Source organism: Wolffia australiana, chromosome 11 (genome assembly GCF_029677425.1).
Source record: "Wolffia australiana isolate 7733 chromosome 11, ASM2967742v1".
Taxonomy (NCBI): Eukaryota; Viridiplantae; Streptophyta; class Magnoliopsida; order Alismatales; family Araceae; genus Wolffia; species Wolffia australiana.
The window spans coordinates 5,275,094-5,283,399 of NC_135845.1; the positions used below are offsets into that span (position 1 = coordinate 5,275,094).

At 41.6% G+C, this 8,306-nt stretch overlaps 1 pseudogene; it reads left to right on the forward strand.

Annotated features, from left to right (window-relative positions):
• The first annotated feature begins 3,243 nt into the window (after positions 1 to 3,243).
• On the forward strand, positions 3,244 to 4,602 carry LOC144709838 (uncharacterized; annotated as a pseudogene).
• Positions 4,603 to 8,306: the final 3,704 nt, after the last annotated feature.

An 8,306-nucleotide genomic window follows, 5' to 3' on the forward strand; every position in this document is an offset into this window, starting at 1 on the left:
CTTGATGAAATCAAGTTGGCACTGAAAGATGATCTGGAAGTTGTTCGCTTGATGAAGCACATTACTGCAGGCAAGGCAAGGAGATTCTGGAGTGAGAATGGCATCATATACACAAATGGGAACAGGCCTTATGTGCCGTGCGCGGGTGGGTTGCTCCGGAAGCTCCTTTATGAAGCACACAACGCACCCCACGCCGGACACCTAGGGTAGGCCTGGACACTTGCACTCCTGTCTAGTAGCTATCACTGGTCGGGAATGGAACGAGATGTGGAAGACTATGTTCGTTCATGCCTGGTGTGTCAACAAGACAAGATAGAGAAGGCCAAGGCAGCTGGAACGCTAGAACCTCTCCTGAGGGCGAGCAGACCGTGGGAGTCTATTTCAATGGATTTCATCACTTGCCTTCCAGGCGTGGGTGGGCACGATGCCATCCTAGTTGTCGTGGATTGTTTCTCAAAATATGCGACGTTCATCTCCACCACGTCGGAGGTGCACGCTGATGGCGTGGATCGTCTGTTCATGTCCTATGTGGCGAAGTACTAGGGTCTTCCACTAGACATTATTAGCGACCGTGATAAAACATTCACCCCAAGCTCAAACATTCACATTTCTGGGAGTTACTGTTCAAGTACATGGGCTCCAAGCTCAAATTGTCTACGAGCTTCCACCCCCAGATAGATGGTCAGACGGAACGTGTGAACTCCATGATCGAAGAATACCTCCGGCATTACGTTTCGGTCAATCAAGAGAATTGGGTGGAGCTACTGGAAGCAGCACAATTTGCGCACCACATCAATCAGAGCTCGACTACGGGTCACTCGCCGTTTGAGATTGCAACTTGAAGACAGCCACTGACTACTCCAGAAGTTGTGAAAAGGAAAGGGAATGGACATTTCCCTGCGGCCTTGCGCTTTGCGTGCGACTATCATGCTCGCATCGAGGAAGCCCGTGAGGCATTGGAGCGTGCTGCTCAAAGAATGAAGAAGGCCACAAAGAGCATAGACGGGACATAGAGTTCCAAGTTGAAGACCAATGCTCAAATGTTGAAGACGAAGCAGGCAAAGCGGTGTCACAAGGCTTCGGTTCCCCACTATGATGGACCTTTCGAAGTGGTGGCTAAAATCGGACGGGTTGCCTACCGACTCAATATTCCCCGTCGGTTGGGGTCCATCTAGTCTTTCATGTGTCGGTTCTGAAGAAATATATACCAGATCCCGAAGACGCACCGAGGAACCAGCCCCAGCATGCGCTGCCAAATGGGGGGCCACACTTTGATCAGGAAGCAGAAGCTATCCTCGCAAAGCGGGAAATTGATCGGGGAGGACGTCACGGTTGCTATCACAAGATTGAGTACCTAATCAAGTGGAAGAATAAAACAGAGGAATTAGCCACCTGGGAGCGCGACTCGGACTTACGGCAGTTCGAGGACCTACTGCGAGCATATGAAGTGGAGCTGCAGGCGTCGACGAGGGCGTCGACAAATTCAGGCGGCGAGCGCGTGTTAGGTACCTAATCGGGCGGCATTCCTTTTCCAGAGGCCTGCGCGCTTATTGGGAGGTAGTGTCTGTGTATTTTGGCTCACGACATTTTAAGAACTAAGTCATTATGGGTAGCGATGCTCAAATATCTGATCTATTAGGCCATTGCCACTGTACGTGGTGATACACTACAGACTGTGCACGTGCCCGTCCACGCCCAAGGTGGGACGGATCAGGTACGGTCCACGCGCGCTGGGGCGTGTAGGCTAAACGGTGTGTGCGCGCGTGCGTCAAGCGCGGCACGCCAACGCCAAGCGCCACGCGCGGGCGCCAACACCATGTGCCAGGGCCGAGCACTACGCGGAGCAGTGGGACGCGCTGCGCGCGGGTGCGGGACGCACAGGCCAGGCGGCGTGCTACGGGTTCAGCGCGCGGAGTTGTGCGGGGTGCCCCGCAGCGGCCGCGCGGGCAGTGCGCGCATTGCGTGTGCAGGGCGCGGGGTCGAGAGACATCCCACCAGGAGACTAAGGCATGTGGCGCGTAGAGAGCGCCGAGACGGCACAGCGGGCGCGTAGCGCACCTGTGGGTAGTGCTGGGTGCGCAGCGCCCAGCTGGGGGGCGCCGAATGCGTGATCGTCAAGGCCGAGGTGGCGCGTGTGATCACTAGGCCCGCGGGCGCGCGGCGCCCAGCCCGAGGCACTTGTGTAGCAGCAGAGCGAGCGTGGCGCGCGCGGAGCGGTGGCCCTGAGGCGGTGTGGTGACATTACCTCGGCGCAAAGCACCTCGTCTCGTTCATTGTATCACCCCTCGTCTTCCCCCATGTAATTATCCCCAATGACGATGTACTCTTTATGATATGAATGCAATGACCCTATTCATTGACGGTGCCTAGCACCACCATTTCCTCTAACCCTTCTATGCGATCTTAAGCAATTGCAAAAGCTTCCGCTGCAAGAGATCAAGGTTGCTTAGTGTTCTGCTCCAAGCGTTGAGGCCAGCACATGCCAATTCCAAGCAAGAAATCTAGCTCGAGATTTGACTGTGTGACGATGAGATATAGGTGAGGACTGAGGCCTGGAAGTGAATGACTTAAGTGAGCAAATTTCAGTAGATGATAATTTTTTGGTACAAAAAAAATATTTTTCTTGAAGTTATGACTTAGCTTCAATATTCATTCTTATCATAATTGGATAAGTATTATTCGAGATAAGAGGACAAATATTATGAATCATCTAAATGCCTTCTTTGAGATCCTTCCAATGTCCAAAACATGGGCCATGAATTCCAACATCACATTTCAGATTTTTTTCATAATAAGAATGTATCAGAAACTTGAAATTTATTAGCATTTAAAGACAGAAATAAAAATATAAAAATTTATCAGACAAGTCTATTTCTAAAATTTCTACACATACACGAGAATGTATTTTTAAGTCATCCATCCTACTTAACACTCATGCGTTTTAAAAACATTAGAGAACTATTTCTCGAATATTTCCAATGATGATAAATTTTACATTTTAAATTAATTAATTATAAATCGTATCAATATTAAATCCAATTTTGAATTATATTCGGAATTTCTATATATATTGGTATGTTATGAAATCATTTTTGAAAAGAATTGAATCAGAATAATATTATTTTGGAATCTTATGCCATTTAATTTAAACATATATTAATTTTCTAATCAGAATACAATTTAAATTGCTTTTTGACTTCCAAATCATGCCTGCCATGTGTCAATAAACATGAAAGGCAAACGGCAACCATGGCTGTCAGAAGAAGAGCTTCTCTGGCGGAGGCTTCCGATGGAGCAACTCAAGCTCAGAACGATGTTCGTTCTGCTCCAGCGGACGAGCTTCCTGCGCTCGATCCTCCAAGGCTTTCTCTGGTTCTCTCTTTGTCGGCCGTGTTCTTCGTGCCGTTCTTTTACGCGGTGTTCTATGTTTACGACATCGAATCCGAGCTTCGGCGATCGATTGTGATCAATGCTGCTATGAGCTTTGGAGGGTTTCTTGTAGCTCTGCGATCTATTCCGGTGGCGGCTAGGTATCTTCTGAAGCGCAACCTCTTCGGTTACGACATCAACAAAAAGGGCACTCCCCGGGGCAGTATCAAAGTGCCCGAGTCTCTAGGCATTGTGATTGGGATCGTTTTCTTGGTCGTGACAATACTTTTCCAGCAATTCAACATTACTGCAGACTCCAATTGGCTTGTTAAATTCAACGCGGCATTAGCATCCGTTTGCTTCATGATTCTTCTGGGCTTTGTGGATGATGTCCTTGATGTTCCATGGAGAATAAAACTGCTGCTGCCCTCGTTTGCAGCACTTCCTTTGCTGATGGCATATGCTGGACATACAGGTATTATCATTCCAAAACCTCTTATTCCGTACATCGGAGTGAAAATTCTCGACCTGGGGGTGATCTACAAAGTTTACATGGGCATGTTGGCAGTCTTTTGCACGAATTCAATCGACATTCACGCTGGGTTAAATGGCCTGGAAGTTGGACAGACAATTGTCATTTCGGCTGCTGTGTTGGTTCATAACGTTATGCAAATCGGCGCCTCGAATGATCCAGAGTATAAGCAAGCGCATGGATTCTCAATCTATTTGGTGCAGCCATTACTGGCCATGTCTCTGGCTCTATTTTCTTTCAACTGGTACCCATCATCCGTTTTTGTAGGGGATACATACACCTATTTTGCGGGTATGGCATTGGCTGTTGTCGGAATCCTAGGCCATTTCAGTGATACGCTTTTGTTGTTTTTCTTGCCACAGGTCTTGAATTTTCTCTATTCGTGCCCGCAGCTTTTTAAAATAATTCCATGTCCCCGGCACCGCCTCCCCAAGTTTGATCCAAAGACTGGGTTGTTGACCAGTACGAAGGATGGCACCCTTGTAAACCTGTTCCTCAGACTGTTTGGTCGGTGCTCAGAGCGAGCGCTGTGCATCAGGCTTCTGGTCTTCCAGGCCCTATCATGTCTATTCTGTTTCTGGCAGAGGCACATTCTATCAGGCTGGTACAAGTAGCACTGTCAACCGCACCGTCGGATCCTTTTCCCGTCTTCTCTCAAATGCAATTATTATTTTCGACGCATCCTCACAAAATGAGCCATTTCGTGAATCAATGGAATGTCTGTCAATCGAAAAAAAAAAAAAAAAACATGAAAGGCCGCCCATATGCGTTTCTTGTGAATGATTAATGTCGATAATCACTAAAAATTATTTCATGAAGTAATAAAAAATTGTGATGCCATAATGCCCAATCGTGAGATAATGTATTTTTTAATTATGTGTGGGGATATGAGTCCTAGTGAAAAGTAGACATAATAAAAATAACAATAAATGTGGTTTGAAGGGAAGGACATATGGAAGCATTTAATAATTCATTGAAATTTCATTTGATTTTCTAAAATTCCATAAATGGTGTTCACAGGCTTGTCACATCATCAGCTGAAATGAGAAAATGTATGAATGAAGCACTCACAAAAACATGTCGCCACATCACACGCTAAATGCACAATATTTTATTATTTTGTGTTCTGGCATGAGACATATGGATTCACTATTGACACATAAGAATATGGTCAATGACAATCTTCAAAAATTTTATGAATCTGAAACCCTAAAGCAATTAGATGGCGATGATGCTAAGGAGAGAGAAAATAAGGAAAATGAATTTTGAACGATCCAAAAGGCAAACCGAATTGAAAATTTATATGGTAGATTAATCTTTCTAAGGAGTTAAACTATAAAAATCATACTTGAACATTATTTCAACATTTGCAATTGATATTATGTGGCTGCCAAGCCTATCACACCACCATGTTTTTTAAGTTCATTGAAAGAGACATTTGTTCATTATTATCCATGTGTGATGTTTATAATAAAGTCCATGCTTACATGCAATGACCTGGTGAATCATGATGATATCATAATAAATTTATAACTAGTCTTTAAAGACATATTATTAATATTCAAATTCGATGGATAGTCAAGATTGGTATCCAATTATCCGTAAAAGAATATCATTGCTTGATCCTACATACACGAATAGTATGGATGATCTTGTGACCGTTACTATGGAGACAATAAGAATAAATGGTGGGTGCTCTTTGGAGATAGAGTTTACTGAACTGATTGTATGAATCCCAAAATGACATTATTGAAAAATGTTAATCAAGTTGATTAGTGTCACAATAGCACAAGGCATCTATTTAACGGAAGCCAAGGACATCTCATAGATGGAAGACTATGTTTTGACCACGGCCTATGACTCTCTAAGCATGGGATTCAAATAAGTCTTAGCTTGGATATACTAAGATGTACACGGAGGTGATAGAGTGGTCGAGAAAGAATTATTTCCCTCTGTATAAGAGGAGATTGACACAAGGAAGACAATGCAGCTAAATCCCTATTCAAGAAATCATCCTCCAATGATCCCTTATAGACGTCAGTACCAACCAAATGATGGATTAGAGTTTAACGATTAACCATACCCTAAGTTTTTCAGGCATATGACGTTGACAAAGGATTATACATGTACAATAAGCAATAACAAACAAGGTTTGATAACAGATTTTAAAGGCTACTCTATATGTTCTATATCATGAGGTGTGTCTTGGCATCCCGCAGCCTGGAAACTTATCAAATGGATTGGGCTTCAATCAATCCTTGATTAATTAATATATGTACTGATAAAATAGTTTAATAAGATTTGTCAATAAAAGTTATTGGGTCTTTAAAGATATTATATAAATTGATATTTTAGCTTAGATGGTCACATGTTTAAGACTAAAGGACATTAGAAGATATATTTTATTACAAAGGATTTTTATGAATAATTCATAATAAGTACAAATAAGGTGGGTACACATATTAGTAGCCTATGCCATCTAGATCTGGGTGCCTCCCCCTTTCTTATTTCTCTATTTTCTCCACTCATTACATAAGTACTCCTTCATGGTCACAAGATCTACAAGGTGTTAAAGAAGCGGTGATGAAGAAGGAGAGGAGATCGGCACATCTCCTAGTTGTGTGAATATCTTGAAGAAGCTCTCCCAGGAAGCAAGTCAAGTATATGTCCTACAGGTAAGTTTTGAGTTGATATTTAGCTTACTCTGAATTGAATATGTTTTTCATGCACCAACCATATCCCATAACCCAACCATTAGTAGACGCTGAACCTTGTAAAAATCATCTTTGAGCTTGTTTCCTACATTTTTAGGCTTATTGAAAGAGATTGAGTCACAGATCTATCAAGGTGTCTTGGTCATTCTTGGTTAATTGAAGGGAGGGAACATAGAAGGGGATGAACACACCTGAATCTTCAAATCATTGAGATCCGAGAAGAATATACGGACCTAAGGTTTCCTTCCTTGTCTTACACTGGTACTTTCTTCATCAAAATCATCTATCTTATATCCATTCATTTATTCCTTCAGATAAAGTACCAAAAAATTATCCACTTCCTAAACCCTTCCATATCACATTTCGGTATCGTTCCGTATTTTCCAAAAATTACACATGCCTTTAAAATTATATGTATCAATTTAGATACCTATCCATATCTCTGTATCCCCCTTCTCATTTCTTCATCATCCCTAAATTCAATTCTTCATATCTATGTTTTCTCTGTCTCTCTCAACATCTGTATCTTCTATCTTCCATCTTTCACATTAATCTTCATAGTTTCTATAAATATGAAGTAGTACTTTATCACCTCACCATACCCCTCGCCTATATATGTCTTATCTTACAAGTATCGCTTCATACCTCCTTAATCCTCATTTAGAGAATATTAAATTCTGAATCTCCATTCATTGTGTATATCACCTTTAATCATCATTGAATATCATATGTCAGTGCTTAAAAAATATGAATATTATTATTACACTTAAATAACAAGTTCATATTATTTGAAACCATAAATTTTCATTTATTGATTGGCTTGGCCATGGAGATTATCACATTTACCATGATCCAAACTAGATTATCTAGCAAAATATCTAATAAAAAATGGATCTCAAAATTAAGAACATAGAAAAACCAAAACCATCAACTTTTCAAGGATCCAACCTATGACTTCTAGGTTTCTCAATTGAAAATCTTCTAGTCATAAGTTCTTCAACCTATAGACGTATCCACACAATCTTTAGAACTATGGATCTCCTCTTCTTTCTTGAACTCTACATCTGGAAAGCTAATTTTCTCTCTATCCAGTCTCCAATGGAAGAAGAATTTGAGGAAGACGAAGAGAATGACTCACATCAAATGAGGGTACCCCTCTATTTATACTATATGGGAAAACAATTAATAAAATTCCTGATCCTCTGCTAAAATTAATAAAATTTTATGAACTTAAATGTATATCCACCAATGTCTAGAAACCTTGTGTGTGACCCTCAAGTTCCATTTTCTAGCATAGTTAATAACTTCAATGGCCCAATAACCACGACTGTGATGACCTTATTAATTAACAATATTAAGAGTTGATCTAGTCCAATTGATTAGTTTCATTTTTGGCGTGTGGGGTGCCAAGCTATGACTCATTCCCTATCATCTAAAAAAGTAGTGTGTCAACTCTCCTAGAAACAGTAAATTTAAACATTAGTTACTGTATATGCATAATGTCTCATTGAAATGCAACTCCCAAATGACTTACGACACAATTAATCAATCAATCAATCTAGTTTGTATAGATGTGTGTTGAAATGATCAGAGAATGCCTTCTCAGATCTTTTAATTACCATGGATAGTGATTTAAGTGCATCATCTTTATTGATTCAATCTCCTCTATTCTCGAGGGTTGACAATCCCAA